This window comes from Callospermophilus lateralis, chromosome X (assembly GCF_048772815.1).
Source record: "Callospermophilus lateralis isolate mCalLat2 chromosome X, mCalLat2.hap1, whole genome shotgun sequence".
NCBI classification, from domain to species: Eukaryota; Metazoa; Chordata; class Mammalia; order Rodentia; family Sciuridae; genus Callospermophilus; species Callospermophilus lateralis.
The window spans coordinates 38,876,341-38,894,804 of record NC_135325.1 but is presented as its reverse complement, the minus strand read 5'-3'; the positions used below and the strand labels follow the sequence as shown (position 1 = coordinate 38,894,804).

The following is an 18,464-nucleotide window of genomic DNA, read 5'->3' as shown; positions in this document are numbered from 1 at the left end:
TCATTTATCCATACTTCTATTTCCTCCTGTGTTAGCCTAAATGAACAAACAAAAACCCACTGATTCACTGTTCAACAAGTATTAACTCACTGAATATAAGGGGTTTGCAAGACACCATTCCTGCTCTTGGAAAATTAATCATGTACATATGGAACATTTATTTAATCGCGTAAATGTGTACAGCAACTATGGTTTATCATACAGACAGTAAGTATAGTACCTGTTTGTGTATATGTGGGGGGAGGATATTTGTGGACTGAGATAGTCTTCCCTGAAGAAAGACTTTGCCTGGGTCTGCAAGGATGAGTTGGATTTGAATGTGACACAGATTTGGGAGGAGGATACTTTCAGTGAGAGGAAGAAAATGAGCAGAAACAAAAAGGAATACCAAGTGTGTGAGGCCCCATGAGCAGTTAAGTCCAATCTGCATGTAGTTGGGTCACTCACTGCATATGGGGCCTTGGGAATAGCTTGGCAGTATCCCCAGTTCTTGGCACCACTGCTGTTGCTCTGTTGCTTTCCCATACTCTTAGGTTTCAAGTTCCTACGTGTAGGGAATAATAAGGCTTGAGAAGTAAGGAGGTGGGCAGGAGGAAGAAAAAAAACAGTACAAGGTTGGGTAGGATGAAATTGCCAAAAAAAGAAGAAAAAAACTGTGTGTATGCCCATTCCCCAACCAAGGTTCTTGGAGATGTCCTCACAGGACAGGGGATAGTAAGATTCACACAATAAAGAAGTGGTGCCTGCTGAAGTACTGAAGAAAGAAATTTCAGCTGAGAGACTGAAAGACTTATATAGAGAAGCTTGCAGTAGTTACTAGAATCCAGTTTATGCTACACTACTGGTGTTAAGCATCAAATCTGTCTAGAGTGAATAGATTATATCTGTCTAAATTTAAAAATACAGTTGTAGGCTGGGGATGTGGCTCAGGGGTAGAACTTGGGTTTACCATGCACAAGGCCCTGGGGTTTGATTTTCCAGCACTACACATAAAATCCAGTCATGACTAACTTAAACATACAAAGGAAATAGTATAAAAGAAATCCACTTGCTTGCCCTTCTAACTGAACATTTTTAAATAGAATCTTTATTCATGGCTATTCTTCCTACTGCTACCCCCTAGACTTTCAAGATTTTTTTTACTTTGTTATTAACCTGGTTGCTGGCAATAGTGACCACATTGATGGAACACCCTACTGCATGTGTGCCCTTTTTGTTTTCAGTGCTGGGAACCTAACCCAAGATCTTGTGCTCTACCACCAAGCTACACCCCAGTCCTGTATAATTCCTTTTAAAAATTATTGTCTCATTGGATCATCACAATTACCCATGAAGCAATATTATCCCTGTTTTCCAAGTGAGAAAACTCGGGCACAGGAGCTTTAGAAACTTGCCCAAAGTCATCCAGCACTAAGTGGCAGAGCTGGGATTCTGGGATTCATGCCCATGCAGTTTGGCTTCAAAGCCCATGCTCTTAACAGTATTCTAAGCCAAATCTTTCTAAACTGCCACTGTGATTAGATCATTTCCATAATCGACTACTCTTCCCTGGCTCCTGGGTAAAGACAGGTTCAGATCATTCATTTATTATTACTTTACTGAGTGCTTGCTGGCAAAGTACTAGGCTGGTTGCTGAAGATTCAGAAGTGATAAGAGGATTCTACCCTCAACGAGATCCAGAGTTCGTAAAAAAGAGACATACTGAAGACAAAATTTCAGATACTGTGTGCTAATTGTAAATTATAAAAAAAAAAAAGGCCCCTATAGGGGCATGGTTTCTTTGGGGTGAGTGAGTGAAAGTTGGGAGGGGCATCACAAATGGGTGCTGAGCCATGAAGTATGCTAAGGATAGTGGACAAGGGTGTGGAGACCTAAAATGACCATTTGTGAGCTCTGAATAGATTTTGATTGGAGGTTGACAGGAGAGATGAACACTAAGTATGAGTTTGTGGTTTCCAGACATTTTTTGTTCACATACTCCATCAGTCAAAAATTTTGAGAAATGACTAAATACATTTTGTCATACTTTACACAAATTCTCATTTTTAAAATCCCAGCAGTAGCTGGGTGTGGTGGTGCACATCTATACTCCCAGCTACTCTGGAGGTTGAGGTGGGAGGATAGTTTGAGATCAGACCAAGCAACATAGCCAGACACCCATGTCTTAAAAAATAATAATAACTCCAGCAGTTAATAAAAATTAAGATGGATTATATAGATGTATGGATATGTGATGAGTCAAGTGTAGTAAAAATTGATAGAATCTCAACTTGGCTATGTGTTTTAAGTTTTTCATAATGTTGGTGGGGGGATTCTCAGTAGTTTTTTTCAGCCCTGAGAACCACTGTTTGGGGAATGTATAAATTTTATTCTCCATGCTAGATTTTAAACACTCTGATCTTTTTATATTTTTCATAATAGCTTGTATACTTTGGACACAGGATTTCTTTTTTCCCTAAGTAAATTGGTCAGTGAACCTAAAGGAATGGGTTGTGAGAGTGACTTTTAAAAAGTGTATGGTGGAACACTTAATATAGTGGATTTAAGACCTGCTTCAGAATTGCATATGTAAATTACTTGTTGATGTTTTCGGTGAGTAAAGTTCTCTCTCCTGGTTCTGATTGGTGACTGTTGGAGTGAAGAATTTCCTTGATTGTAACTTGAAAGACATTGATTAATAATGGATAACAATTTCCCCTTTCAGAGGTGTTCTGTCATCTCAAAGGGGCAGTTTTTTTGCTTGGATGATTTGCCTGTCTAGCATTTCTTCTGACTGAATATTAGTGTTCTAAAACAAAACCAACTACTTGATTCTTTCCCTCCTTGGTTTTATTCTTCAGACTAGACCACAAGATGGGCTTTTTTTGGTGCTGGGGATTGAATCCAGGGCCTCATGGGGAGGGTGCTGGGGATTGAATTCAGGGGCACTCAACCAATGAGCCACATCCCATCCCCAACCCTATTTTCTATTTTATTTAGAGACAGGGTCTCACTGAGTTGCTTAGTGCCTTGGTGTTGCTGAGGCTGGCTTTGAACTCTGCATCCTCCGGCCTCAGCCTCCTAAGCCACTGGAATTATAAGCATGTGCCAACATGCCCAGCCAGGAAGATGGTCTTTTATTCTCAGTATCATTTTCACTTGTGGTAGAGAATGTAAAGGTGGTAGAATTAAATAATAAATTGCTGGGTTGTATGTTTAGCTTTAAACAGTTTAGGATTGCCCACAAATCAATTCAGTGTATATTGTTGAGATAAATTTTGTTGTTTGGTTGGTTTCAGTTATGCATTCTGCAGGCTTTTGTAAATGAAAGTTCCTAGTAGCAGGTAAATTGAGTAAACCCACAAGTTGCTTATCTGATACCTTCCAAAGGATCTCAGAAGTAGAGGAACCTAAAGCAGTTTTAGATAGTGATTTGGTGGATGATGTAGTATGATGAAGAGGATGAGTGCTTTATTTAATAGTTAATGTATATGAGAAAAAAAGGATAAGGTAGCATATCAAATTCACCATTCCACAGGTATAAGTTTTTTCACATATGGCCAATTAAAGAAAGATGAGTTGGTTTAAAGAAAAATATTAAGTTGCAATACTTAGTTGTGGCAGAAATCATAGTGGTAATATGTGAATAACTAGACTTTGAGGAGTCTAACCAGGAGCTGATGTCATTTTATGCTTTGCTTCTTCAGAATAAAATAAAACAATGGCTGATGTGCTTCCTGACTGTTTAGTTATATAGTCATAGACAACTTGAAAAGTCAGTGAGTCTTCTAGATGCTCTTATTTTGGAAAAATGATCATAATAGTAATTGCTGCTACTTCTTGAGTACCAAGTTATATATAAAGTGCTTTTTAAATATCTTGTTTAGACTTCACAAACTTGCTAGCTACATGGTATTGTTCCCATTTTTACAGTTAAATAACCAAGGTACAAAAAGGTAAATAGGGACTAGCTCAACGGTAGATTGAGACCCTAGATTCTATTGCCACCAAATTTTTTTGGTGCTGATGATTGAATCCAGGGCCTCATGCATGGTAAGTACATGTTCTACTACTGAGCAATAACCCCAGCTCCAATAATTTTTCTTTGGTGTGAGTGCTGGTAAGTGATGGACAAAAAAATCCTTATTCGAGGTCTCTTTTGCTTAAAATCTCCTTCCAGAATGCCACGACACTTTTTCCTTCTTTTTGTACATTTTTTTGTGAGATGGTATAATTTTATTGTCTAATTGCATAGATGTGTGAAGAAAAAGTTAAGCTGATTTATTAAGCACTTAGTTTGTGCCAACATTGTTAAATATACTATACTGCCAGTACAAAGCAAATATATAAGCTAATTGCCAAATGAGTGAGTTTTACAGTGATGTTAGAGGAATTCAAAAGTAGCATTTCCTTTTTCTGCATTTTCAGTCTCTAATTTCTTTCACTCACAGCACATACAGATTAATAGTAGTAGTGGTGGTGGTGGTGGTGGTGGTGGTGGTGGTGTTGGAAATTTAACTCAGGGCCTAAGATATCACTGAGTTACACCCCCCAGTCCCATGCAGAAATAATTTTAACAGAAAAAGTATTCCCCTTTATCATTATTGTTATCTTTTTTCCCTTTTACCATTGTTCTTGAAAAAGAAAAGTGAATTAGTTATCATTCCCTAGGCTATTGTTACTTTATATGTGGCTTCACCTCTCTGAGCTGCCACATTCATTTCCATTCTTATCATTCTTGGCCTTCTTTGATCCATTCTATCCTTGAACTACCTCCCTTGGATTCCATAATGTTACTTATGATTGATTTATTTATTATTGTTATTAATTTTTTGAGATAGGCCTTGCTATGTTACCCTGGCTGGCCCAGAACTCCTGGCATCAAGCAATCCATCCTCTTGCCTGAGCCTCCAGAGTAGCAGGGACTATCAACATGTGCCACTGTGCCCCATTGTCCTAGTCACATTTTTTTCTTATTCTTTTTAGTTATAAAAGACTGTAGAATCCACTTTGATAAAATTATACGCGTATAAAATATATCTTATTCTAGTTAGGACCCATTCTGTGATGGTGAGATTCACTATGGTATTTTCATATATGTACATAGGAAAGTTAGGTCAGATTAATTCCACTGTCTTTCCTTTTGCTATCTGCTCCCTTACCTTCATTCCCCTTTATCTAATTTACTGAACATCCCCACCCTTTTTGTGGGTTATCTTCCACATTGTCAGAGAAAACATTTGACCTTTTTTCAGGGGACGGGTATTGACTTATTTCACTCTGCATAATATTCTCCAGATCCCTCCATTTACTGGGAAATGTCATAAAGTCATTCTTAATGGCTGAGTAATACTTCTGATTCTTTTTTTGAATTTTTTTTTTTAAAGAGAGAGAGAATTTTAATATTTATTTTTTAGTTTTCGGCGGACACAACATCTTTGTATGCGGTGTTGAGGATCGAACCCGGGCCGCACGCATGCCAGGCGAGCGCGCTACCGCTTGAGCCACATCCCCAGCCCATGGTTGTTTTTTTTTTTTTAATCTTTTTTTTTTTTTGGTAGGGTTCTTTTTTTTGTCTTTTTTGGAACTGGGGGTCTAACCCAGGGCTTTGCGAATGCAAGGCAGACGCTTTGCCACTGAGCTACATCCCAGCCCTGAATCTTCTTGAATCTTTTCTTCTCCCATCCTTTTTGCTCTTCCTGTTCCTGCATCCTTAAATGTTGGTGTTCCTGAGACTTCTGTCCTAGTCACTCTTCTGCATTTGTTTGCTGAACAATCTCATCCATTACTTTAGCTTTGAGTTTTAAATATATTCTGATTCCTGTGACTCTCTTCCTCCAACCTTTCTCATGAGTTTATTTATTTATTTGTGTGTGTGTGTGTGTGTGTGTGTGTGTGTGTATGAATGTATGTATGTTGGTACTAGGAATTTAATCCAGGGGCACTTAACCACTGAGCAACATCCTTCACACTTTTTATTTTTATTTTTGAGAGAGTCTCGCTAAGTATCTTAGGGCCTTGCTAAGTTGTTGAGGCTGGCTTTGAATTTGCAATCCTCCTGCCTCAGCCTCCTGAGGACTACAGGAGTTTGCCACCATGCCCAGATTCTTATGAACATTGGATCTTTTTAATTCTCTTCTTGATATCTTATAGGTCACTTAAACTTAAAATAATCCAAGCTGGAACTCATTATCTTAACCCAAAATGTGTTCTACTTGTGGTATTCTCTTTTCCTGTGAGTAATATATTTCATCCTTTCAAGTTAGAAACCATGAAATCCTTGGTTTTCTACACTCTCCTATTGCATCCCATGTCCCCCTCTCTTTTTTTTTTAATGGTTTTGTAATGGAGATTGAATTCAGGGGCACTCAACCATTGAGCCACATCCCCACCCTATTTTGTATTTTATTTAGAGACAGGGTCTCACTGAGTTGCTTAGTCCCTTGCTTTTGATGAGGTTGGCTTTGAACTCCTGATGCCCCTGCCTCAGCCTCCTGAGCCACTGGGATTACAGGTGTGCACCATTGTGCCTGGCTCTCATGTCCACTTCATCCTATCAGTTCTTCCTCAAAAATGTCTTGAATTTAGCCACATGTGTCTGCTTCTACCCCCATTACCTTAGGTGAAGGCACCAGAATTTCTTATCTTTCCAAGCTATCTTTGCCACCTTAGGTGAATGATACTTTCCTTTATATTTCTAGAGTGCTCTCTTCTTAATTTCTCATAATTTTCTCTTATAGTATTTAATATCACATTATAATTCTCTTTTTTTTATTTTATTTTTTAGGTGTAGATGGACACAGCACAATGCCTTTATTTTTATGTGGTACTGAGGATCGAACCCGGGTCCCGCCTGTGCTAGGCGAGCGCTCTACTGCTGAGCCACAATCCCAGCCCTATAATTCTCTTTTAAATGAGTTCTAAGAGAACAGTAATTTGCTCTAGAATGACATATATATCTATATATCTGTATATATCTATATCTAGGTCTATCTGTATAAATATATGTAAAATGATTGTTGAGAGAAAAAGATTGAGAAAAATTAGTTGAATAATTAGACTGTAGAAGGCTTTAATGATCAGATGAGGAACAATTTAGAACCAGTGTTTTATAATATCATATGTAAACCACATGTAAATGAACTCAGATTGCAAATTGATTGCTAAACTCCTTTGATTCAGAAGTGAGTTTGTAGTTGCTTATCAATGCAGATATAGAATATATGATACCCCATTGTTGGTAGTAATAATAACTATGATGTATGCTAGGTCCTTTTTATATTCATTAGATCATTTAATCCTCACAACCACCCTTCAGGATAGATACTAATCTCCATTTTATAACACAAAAATGGCCTCAGTGTAGTTTCTCATCCAAGTTTGGACTGCTGGAACTTAGTTGGACCAAGATTGGAACCTAAAAATTTTTGATACCGGAATAGTTCCTCCTTAATATGTCTCAAAATAATACAGTTACAATTGTATTAGTGCACATTCATTATACAGAATAATGTATTTATTGTCACATACCTATACATTTATATAACATACTGTGATCATTTCTATCTCCCTTACACCCCATAGTTACATTTTTTATGGTTGTATTTCTTTTTCCCATAATACTTTTTCTTATAATTAGTTTGTACAACATAATGGAACAGATCTTGGAGTGAGACTGCCTAGAATTAAAACCCTGTTCTTTCCCCTACTCCTTATGTAACCTTGAGCAAATTAACTTCTCTGTGCCTCAGTTTCCTCATCTGGAAGATGAGGATAGTAATGCCTACATCACAGACTTTTTCTTGTGATCAATAAGTGATTTAATATAAGTAAAGAGCTAGAATATTACATTGCACATAATAAATGCCAACTACTACGACTCTGCCCCAAATGTCTTGTGTCCCTAACTGGATTGGACATTAATTATTTCACTCTCATGCTTTAACTTTAGCATGGCATGACATGCAGTGTTCTTGGTGATCTGCCTCCATTCTCTAGCCTCATTTCACCCAATTTTTCTTACCAGAATGATAAGGTCTTTTTAATTCAGTTAACATTTTTCAGCAAATACTCTACCACACATGCTGTGCTAAATACTACGAACAATGGAATTCATTCATTCAGCCAATATTTATTGAGCTCCTACTATGTGCTAGACAGAGTCAAAATTATGATGTTGCAGTCAATAAAACAGATTTCTGACTGTGAAGTTTAAATTATAATTAGAAGGACAGAATAAGATATATAACAAAATAGACTCTACTGTCATGTATAACTAAAAAGAATAAAGAATGAAAAAAGATAAAATATAGCATTTTAGGTAGTATAGTAAGTGTTGTGGAGAAAAATTAAGTAGAGAAGTGAGATAAGGACTGTTGAAGTTAGGGGTAGAAAGCATGGTAATCTGTTCTTACAGGAGTTTATAATCTAGTAGAGGAGGCAAGTAATAAAATATAGTATGATACCCTGGTATTATTTTCTGGCCCTTGTGATAGATTCAGGGCATAACCAGTAGAGGTGACAGAATTTACATGCCAGGCACAAAAACCCTTGCCCTTTCATTTGTACCACATAGGAAATTAGAAAGGTTGTGGCAAAGATGGCAAACTGGCAACCAGTAGGTCATATGTGGACCATGCATATGTTTTTGCATTGGTCCACACATTTTTGTTTTGATGGTTTTCTGGAGAACATTTATTTTCTTTCATCAATAGTGTTCACCAGAATCTGAAATCAAATAATGTGTTTAGGTGAATATTAAGGTATCATCTAATCGAATGATTTTCATTTCCTGCATTGCATTATATGAACACATTTCTTTTAAAAAAAAATATTTATTTTTTAGTTTTAGGTGACAACATCTTCATTTTATTTATGTGATGCTGAGGATTGAACCCAGTTCCTTACGTATGCCAGGCAAGTGCGCTACCGCTTGAGCCACATCCTTGAGCCACATTTCTTTTTTAGCTAATTTGAATTTGTTGCAAACTTACAAAAATTGTGAAATGTTGCAAAACAGTCTGACTTTTCAACTTCTCTCGAAATACCAGATACTCTGGCCATACTGACTGTCCCTTTTTGTTGAGCCACAAGGTCTTCATTTATTAGCATCTCTACCATTGCATGGCAAATGCCTGACACAGTGACCAAGTGCCCTTTTTCATTCGTAATGGACATTTCCTGCAGTATCTTCCAATGATTCAACCATTCTGATATTCACAGCTTTTTGTAATCATCCCTCCCACTCCTTGTGTGGGTTGGAACTAGTGACTTGCTCCTTAGGAGAAGAATACAACAAAAGCAATGATATGTCACTTGCAAGATTAGATTATAAAATACTATGACTTCCATCTTCTTTGTGCTTTCACGATCTCTCTTTCTCAGTTCTTCTCTTGCTCTTTGGCTTTTCTTGCTTGATCACTTTGATGAAGCAAGCTGCCATGTTGTGAGAGGTTCACTTGACAGAAATTGAGGATAGCCTCCGACCCACAGTCAGTAAGGAACTGAGGCCCTAATTTCAACAACGTGCAAGGAACCGAATCATGTCCACAGCCACGTGAGTGAGTGAGCTTGGAAATGGATCCTTCTTATTGAAGCCTTGAGGTGACTATGGTCCTGGCTGACAACTCTGATTGCAGCCTGTGAGACACCCTGAGTGAAAGGGCCCAACTAAGGCATGCCCACAGATACTGTGGGATCATAAATGTTTTAACTCACTAAGTTTTGGGGGTAATTTGTCATAAGAAATAGATAACTAATACTATCAATTGCTGTGCTTGTGCATTTTTAAAATATATTTTTTATTCGATGGACACAGTACCTTTATTTTATTTATTTATTTTTACTTGGTGCTAAAGATCAAACCCATTTCCTCACACATGCTAGGCAAGTGCTCTCCCCTGAGCTGCAATCCCAGCCCTGTGCTTGTACGTTTTTAATGGCAGTGTTGAGAAATCACATCTATGCAAGTGAAAAGGATTATGCAAGAAGTTCACCTATTTGCTGAAAACAGGAGTGAGCCTATTTCTTTGTTGAATTGATGAATTTTCCCATGTCTCTAAATAAAATGTGTCTGTTCAAAGACCACCATTCAAAATACCTTTTAAAAATAAAATCTTTGTTAAGAAATATGACCAGTATACAAAAATGATGAGTGCTGAAATGAAAACAACTTTAAAAACAGCTTGGAATTTCAACAATCTGTGTTTTTGAATACAGATAGAATAAGTCATGCTGCCATGAAATGCAACTGTGTGTTACATGAAGTTTGTCAGGGGTTGGAAACCTTTTATAGGTGGTACTTTTATTGAAGAATATTGAGTGCAGTAGAAATTATATCATGCATTTATAAAGATTGGAAACACATTTTGCTCAGGATGTCAAAGATGGTTAACTGAACATTTTAGGGGCAAATGGGTCCAGAAGTTCAATTATTTGTAAAGTTTTAGATAGTAGCCATTGCTTATAGCAGATATAAATACCACCCACAGAGCTGTACACTTAGCTATTTGCCTAACCAGTGGTTCTCAAAGTGTGGTCTCTGACCAGTAGCACTGTATCACCTGAACGCTTGTTAGAAATGCAAATTCTCCACCTCTGAAATTGAGGGCAGACTCTCGAACAACCAGTGAGAAACAGGCTCTTAGTACAACAACCCACAAGGAAATGAATCCTGCTAACATCCAAGTGAGTGAACTTGGCAATGGATCCTTCCCCAGTAAAACCTTGAGATGACTGCATTCCTGGCTGACAACTGTGAGTTCAGCCTGTGAGAAACCCCAGATCAGATCTACTGAATCAGAAACTGGGGGAGAGGTTCATCTGTTTTACGAAGGTCTTCAGCTGATTCTTTTAAGTCTGAGAACCAGTGCATGTAGATACAATTTGAATTTCAATATAATCTAACTCTTTTGGACTTGTAGCATATCATAGGTACATTTTTAAATACCTGCATTTTCTGTGTTGAGCAAAGTGCTGGCAATTGACCCCAGGTCTCTGCAATTGCTAGGCAAGTGCTCAACTATTAAACTATACCCCCAGCCAAGTCTTGAAATTTTTTTATATTGATTGATCAAAATTAGTAAATATGACTAGCTTGTGCTTCTGGCAATGTTACTGTTGGACTTGAAACATGTTTTTTAAAGCAGAGACACATTCCAAGGACTTAAACATATACCTGTTTGTTTTTTCCTTAGGATTCACTTTTTACCTAAAAATTCAAAATGAATCAGGTCAAGGATTAGTAATTAACATTATGATTTTGTGAATTAATAGGTTTATGCCATGGAAATCTGTCCTATTATGTGGAGGTTGATTGGCTTAGTTGAGGCACATTACTCAAGATACTGAAAAAAACATGTTTGACATTCAGCACACCCATATGTATTGAAATAAAATATTTTACTTGTTTGGTTGACCTTACAATTCATCTATACATCTTGAATAAAAGCTGGGTTGCTCAAAAATACCTTCACAAATATATGGTTGCATTTGTTCATTCCTAGCAAAATTATGCCTTTGGGAAACTCATTTGGCAAGAGATAAACTGGCTGACTTTCCTTTACTGAAATTAGTTTCCAAGAAATGAAAGTGAAGACCTGAATTACATTCCCACAATTGTGGAGTTTTTTGTTGCATTCCAGAAAAGGCTCTCTGACATGTTTTATGAAAATGAAGAAATATTGTTCAGCCTTTCTCAATGTTCATGGTGTGAAAGAAGAAGAATTGTAATAAATAAATTGAGTTACCATGCTAATGGTACTGAAAAAGAAAAATGATGTCATGGAAATACCAGAATTTTACAATTATTTTGGGAGAAGTTGCACTCAATATAAAACACTATGCTAGCCAAGCTTAGTGGCACATGTCTCTAATCCCAGCTACTCAGGAGGCTGAGGCAGGAGGATTATAAATCTGAGACCAGCCTGAAAAATTTAGTGAGACCCTGTTTCAAAATAAAATTTTTAAAGAATTGTCAGGGCGTGGTAGTGCATGCCTTGCAATCCCAGCAGCTGGGGAGGCTAAAGTAGGAGGATTGTGAGTTCGAAGAGAGCCTCAGCAACTTAGCAAGGTGCTAAGCAACTCAGTGAGACCCTGTCTATAAATAGTACAGAAAAGGCCTGGGGATATGGCTCATTGGTTGAGTGCCCCTGAGTTCAATCCTCAGTACCCCAAAATAAGTAAATAAATAAAAGGACTGGAATCTGGGCAAGGTGGCATATAACTAATCACATGGACTCAAGGGGTGGGTTGAGTGAGGATCATAAGGACAAGGCCAGTCTTGGAAACTTAGCAAGATCCTTTCAAAAATCAAAAAAATAATAAAATGGGGATGTACTTAAGTGGTAGACCACTCCTGAGTTCAATCCCAGTACCACAAAAAAGAGTGGGGTGGGAATGTAATTCAGTGGTAGTATATGCAACATCCCAGGTTTGATCCCTAATACCATAAAAAATAAACTATGGAAACATCTTTCTAAATAGCTGTTGTCCATTATGAAGTGGAATCAACTTGATCACTCCCAGTTAAAGGAGTCAAGACTAAGTTCTGTACTGCACATTTTGACAAAAATATTAGACCTCTTGGGACATAATGAGCAGGATCCAAGGTAGAGGGAAATAAACTAAAAAATGTAATGATCAAAATTGTCTCTTTCTAAACTTTTGTTTTAAAATTAAAATGAAAACCCCAGTATCGTGTGTGTGTGTGTGTGTGTGTGTGTGTGTGTGTGTGTGTGTGTAGTTAACACCCACAGCATGATTTAGTTTAATTTCTGAAAGTTTATTTTTCGTAGCCTCTTGTAAGCATTTGCAAACCCTGTTTCAAGTGCTCTTAGGAATTTCTTACCTTAATTGTCTTCTGCACTTCCTGTCTTCCTTTGTGGGTTAGCCCAGAAGTTTTCTTGAAATCTTGTTCTCTTATTATTCCTAAAGATACCTTCCTTCTGACTTTTCAATCTTGATGGTTTTACTTTGGGCAGAATAAGTGCTTGATCTGATACCTCCTGGTCTCAAATGACTTTGAGGACCTCCAGACATACCATAGACTTTATCCTTTCAGAATAGGCTATAATTTATTTCATAACTACTTTTTCAGAGGATGTGCCAGGCACTTTATAAATAATTTCTAAAATATAAATATTTTAAAAATAGTTTCTAAGTCTTAAATTCAGGTAGGTATTAGATTCTCTCCTTTTACAAATGAAGAAGCTAAGTGACTTCCCTGTAACTTGTTTCTACAAGTTCAATTTGAGCATATGTCTACTGAATGCCACAGCTCCTGCTGTATTTACTGATTATAAAAGTTACTGTCAAAGTATAATTTCCAGCCCAAGGAGGGGCCACAACAGAGTTTTTCTCAAAAAAAAATCTGGTTTTCTTTGGATTCTTACACATGATACCTACAGAAACATGCTAGCCCCTGGCAGCCTAATAGTAATTAATTTAGTCTCTTAATGGTTGAGTTTTGATTTGAACAATGTCTGATAATGCGTAGTTGCATCAACAGTAGTTTCAGACAGTTCAGTTAATAAAAGAGTTCGAGGCACAGTTGAATTGTAAGTCATCAATATTTTTATTGCTAATGCAGATTTACGCACAAGTTTCCCCGCCCCAAATGTTTTTATGAGAGTCTGATTCCTTGTCACCTTTGATTTCCTTTGCTTTGGGATTGAGAAAAGGTAGAAAAGGAAGACCATAGAGCCCTGCCTGAGTCAGACACCAGTTTGGAATATCGAGCATGGTAGATAGTTGGAAAAGTTATATTCCAATGGGATATGAGACAAACTGAAGGAAGTATTGCCTTTGGTTTGAAGTTACTTTAAACAAGCATTTATTAAGCTGTTTCTATGTTCCAGACAGGGAGCTAACATAATTTGCCACTTATGGGCCCACCAGTTATTCTTAGTGAATTTTTGTGCCCATATTTACTGTATATTTTTGAATTGATCTGAGATTAGTATATGCACAATTTTCTAGGTGTCTTTATTTGAGAAACAACATATTTAATGGAAAGAACAGTATTTTGAAGTTGAGTCTCACTGGGTTCAAAAACAGTTTCTGCCATGTTGCTAGCTGTGTGATTTTGATTAAGTTATTCAAATTTTTCAGGCTAGAGTTTTCTCTGCTTAAAAAAAAAAAAGGAAGAGGAGAGGGATTAATGACATAATACCTATTACATAGGGTTAGATGAATAAGTGAAATATTTCTTTAATTGCCTAGCCCAGTGTTTATCTTGAAACATTAATCACTATAGCTTTAGCTCTGTGAGAGGAGGATTTTGTTTCTTGTTTGCAATTTTATCCCCACACCAAGATAACTACCTAGTGTAGTTGAAAAGTTGAAAGTTGCAACCAATTCATTGATTGTCTGCTTTTTGGAAATGTTCTATCTACCAAAGATATAGCAATGAAAAAAAAAAAAAACCCACATTTTGAAATTCCAGCCTTGGGCTGGGGGTGTGGTTTAGTGGTAGAGTGCTTGCCTAGCATTTGTAAGGCCCTGGGTTCTTTCTGTTCCCAGCACTGTAAAAAATAAAGAAATCCAGCCTTCTCGAAACTTATAATCTGGTGGTTAATAGTTTTGTATTTATAGCAAATATGCTTTTTTGTGTGTGGGGGGGTACTGGGGATTGAACTCAGGCTTCTTTTTAAAATTTTTTTTGTAGTTGTAGATGGACAGCATGCCTTTATTTTATTTGTTTATTTTTATATAGTGCTGAGGATCAAACCCAGTGCCTCATGCATGCTAGGCAAGCACTCTGCCACTGAACTCAGGCTTCTTTACCACTGAGCTACATCCAGCCCTTTTATTTTATTTTTCTTTTTGGTTATACATAATAACATTAGGGTTCATGTTGACATAATTATAAAAGCATGGAATATAATTTGCTCTAGTTCAGTCTTAAGTATTTCCCCTTTCTCTCTCCCCTCCTTTCCCCATTCCCTTCCCTCTACTGCTCTGATCTTTCTATTATAGTTTCAACTAGTGCCTTGTGGATATACATAATGGTGAAATTCATTGTGGTGTATTCACATATGTTATAAGAAAGTTAGCTCAAATTCATTCTACTGTTCTTCCCTTATCCTGTCCATCCTCACTTTCCCTAATACCCTCCTTCTTAATCACTGATCTTTCTTTATATTTTGATGGAATTCTTCCCCCCCTAATTTTTATATATTTTTTTTTATTTTGAGACATGGTCTTGCTAAATTGATGATGCTGGTATGGAACTTGCAGTTCTCTGACCTCAAGTCTCCCAAGTTGCTTGAATTAAAGGTGTGTGCCACTGTATCTGTCTAGCAAATACTTTTTTTTAGTTGTTGGTGGACCTTTATTATTTATTTACTTATATGTGGTGCTGAGAATCAAACCCAGTGCCTCACATATGCTAGGCAAGCACTCTACCACTGGGCCACAACCCCAGCCCCTGCAAATATTTTTTATGTTCCTGAAAGCCTAAATATAAAGTGTATAAAATGGAGGATATGAGATTAGGTTGAAGAGGAAGTAGGAACATTGATCCTTCCTGGTTATTTTGTCCTGTATCCTCCTGCTGAAATCTGGGTTTGGGGAAGCACAATTTATTTTTATTTTTATATTTTTGAAAATGAGACGCCAACCTTTCTTAGTCATCTTTCTCTGAGGTTAATATATGAGTGTTGCTTCTTCTAAAAAGGATTCCCCTCTAGGCAGTAAGCTGTTTTTCCTCTGTTCCCCATGGCATTTTTTTAAAAGAGAGAGAGAGAGAGAGAATTTTAATATTTATTTTTTAGTTTTCGGCGGATACAACATCTTTCTTTGTATGTGGTGGTGAGGATCAAACCCGGGCCGCTTGCATGCCAGGCAAGCGCGCTACCGCTTGAGCCACATCCCCAGCCCCGCCATGGCATCTTATACTCATAATTTCTCACATGCTTTTAAATGTCCTACTTTGTGCTTTCTGCATCCTGACACTTAATGGGTCCTCAATTTATATCCATTGAATGGTGAAGCAGCAATGAAAAGCGGTTATCAGTTATTCAAAATCTCAGCTCTTGCTTTAATTTTTTTGTTGTTGTTTTTATTTTTTGTAGTTGTAAATGGACAGAATGCCTTTATTTGTTTATATTTATGTAGTGCTGAGGATCGAACCCAATGCCTTGCACATGCTAGGCAAGTGCTCTGCCACTGAGCTACAGTCCCAACCCTCAGCATTTGGTTTGTTTAAAACTCAAATATACTGCTGTCGCCATCTATCCTAGCTGGCGACTTAATGCTGGGTTCACAAAATTTAACTATTCCAATAACTTAAGAAAATGGCAAAGAAAGCACACAAACACACCGAGTACCTTTTCAAAAACTAGGATGGGTCTCCAACCTTAGGGGTCTGTGGAAAAGAGAGAGAGAGAGCCACTGGAATTCTTAATTCTTATGTAGGGGACACACAAGCAGAGGTTCCATGGAACATTCTGTCCCAAAAAGGGTAAAGGGATAGGATTCAAAGGAATAGGTGAGTGTAACTCAACCCCACTGGGTGATGCCTACACCTGGAGCCACACCTCATTATCTAAGCAGAGGTAAAGCCCAAGCTATGGTGGGGCACAATAATTGTTCAGTATCTCTTGCTCAGGACTTAAGGGTTATGTATTTCCAGAGTGGTTCCTGACATATTCCCTTTTCTTAATATAAAAAAGCAATTGGGGTATCTTCCAGTCACTGGATTCTTGGTCCAAGGTTGTCATGACGTACTGTTGAAACACAAAAGGAATTAGTAGAAAAACATATTATTTCCAATAACATATGTAGAATGTTTTAATATATTTTTTAGGATTAAAGTCATTTAATTAACTTTGAAAGATCCAGGTTATTATTATTATTACTACTCTGCCAAACACTCATCAAAAGATTCTTAATCTTTTCCCAATTTTATTGCAAAGCATTGTGTTTGGCCACAGTAACACAGACATATTTAATTGGCATGGCATTTAAGCCTTTCCCCAAACCATAGAGCATTATTCCCAAATAATGCAAATAATGTTCATTTGCATTATTCATTACAGTGGCTTTTAGAGCATTTAACTGAATTCCAATCTTCCATCAGCACTTATCTGACTATCTTGGAAGTAATTTAAATTGAATTATTAAGAAAATTCACGGGCTGGGGATGTGGCTCAAGCTGTAGCGCGCTCGCCTGGCATGCGTGCAGCCCGGGTTCGATCCTCAGCACCACATACAAACAAAGATGTTGTGTACGCCGATAACTAAAAATAAATAAATAAATAAATAAATATTAAAATTCTCTCTCTCCCTCTCTCTTTTAAAAAAAAAAAAGAAAATTCACATTGGAAATTGTAAAACATAGCTATAAAGGCTTTAATTGTAGAAACAATGAATAATATTTAAAGTAGTCCCTTCAAGGATCATGAGATCAAGAGGTTGCTTAGGTCTAGTTAATGGCATGCACCTGTTTCAAGCCCTGAAAATTAACTTCAGCATGCTAGCTGGCAATATGACAAAGGAACATTGATGAAGGATCAGTGTCCTTTTCCTCTTTTATAACTAGTGCTACAATTAGGCAAGTTGTGTTTTTTATAAGCTACAGGATATTTATCACCCTTTCTCTTAATTCTCAAATTTAAGGAGTCTCTTAGGTCTGTCAGAAATGCAGAAGTTCTGGAGGCAGAAGTTAAGCACCAGACATCCTTTTGGGTGCCATCTCACTGAGGGTTAAAGCTTCTGCAGTTGTCCTTGTCAATTCTAGGAGAGCAGTCTGTAAATAACTGGCCTATATAGGAAAATTCTATTTTAACAATCTTTATATTTTGACAATTGTCCAGATATATAAATATAGTCTTTATAAGGACCAACATGATTAGCTGGTTTAGGTTTCTATATGCTGTCTTTTTCTCAACAGATACTCCCAGATAGCCTGTTTACCATAGGATCAACATATAGCTATAACTGACTATTACAGTCAGTATAATTAATCTAATTACATGGGTGGACTTTCCAGTTCACACTGCAATGCACATTAAAGGTGGACTTGAGAGATAGGTCCACAGAAGTCTCTTCATAACTTTTACTTACCTAATAAGCTCATGAAGCTTCATGGCTATAAACTTTGCAGCTAGAAATTTACCTTTCTGTGCCACGTTTTTCAGACATTTTCATGATGACAGGTTTAAACTTTCTTTTAAAATCTGACTTAATTTACTGAATCATATTCAGTAACAGTAAGACTCTCAATATTACAATTTAAGAAAATTTTTGAAATATATGAAAGATCTACTGTGTGCATATGGGGTCCTTGTTTTCCCCCTTTTTAGTTTATTAACATTGAATGAAAGGCTAGCATAAGTCATAATATCATTAGTTCAAGTTATATACAAGTATTTAAATAATAAAAGATTGAACATCTTTAGTTGGTCTTGAATTTTGACAAAAGGGACTATGGTAAATAGATACTTAGTCTTTATTAATTGTATGACTTGATTTTGACTTTAATA

The 18,464-nt window shown here is 37.0% G+C and overlaps 1 protein-coding gene across 4 annotated transcripts in view; it reads left to right on the top strand.

Annotated features, from left to right (window-relative positions):
- The window catches only part of Fam120c (family with sequence similarity 120 member C), a 117,494-nt gene that overhangs the window by 1,531 nt on the left and 97,499 nt on the right, over window positions 1-18,464 (top strand). The window lies entirely within an intron of this gene.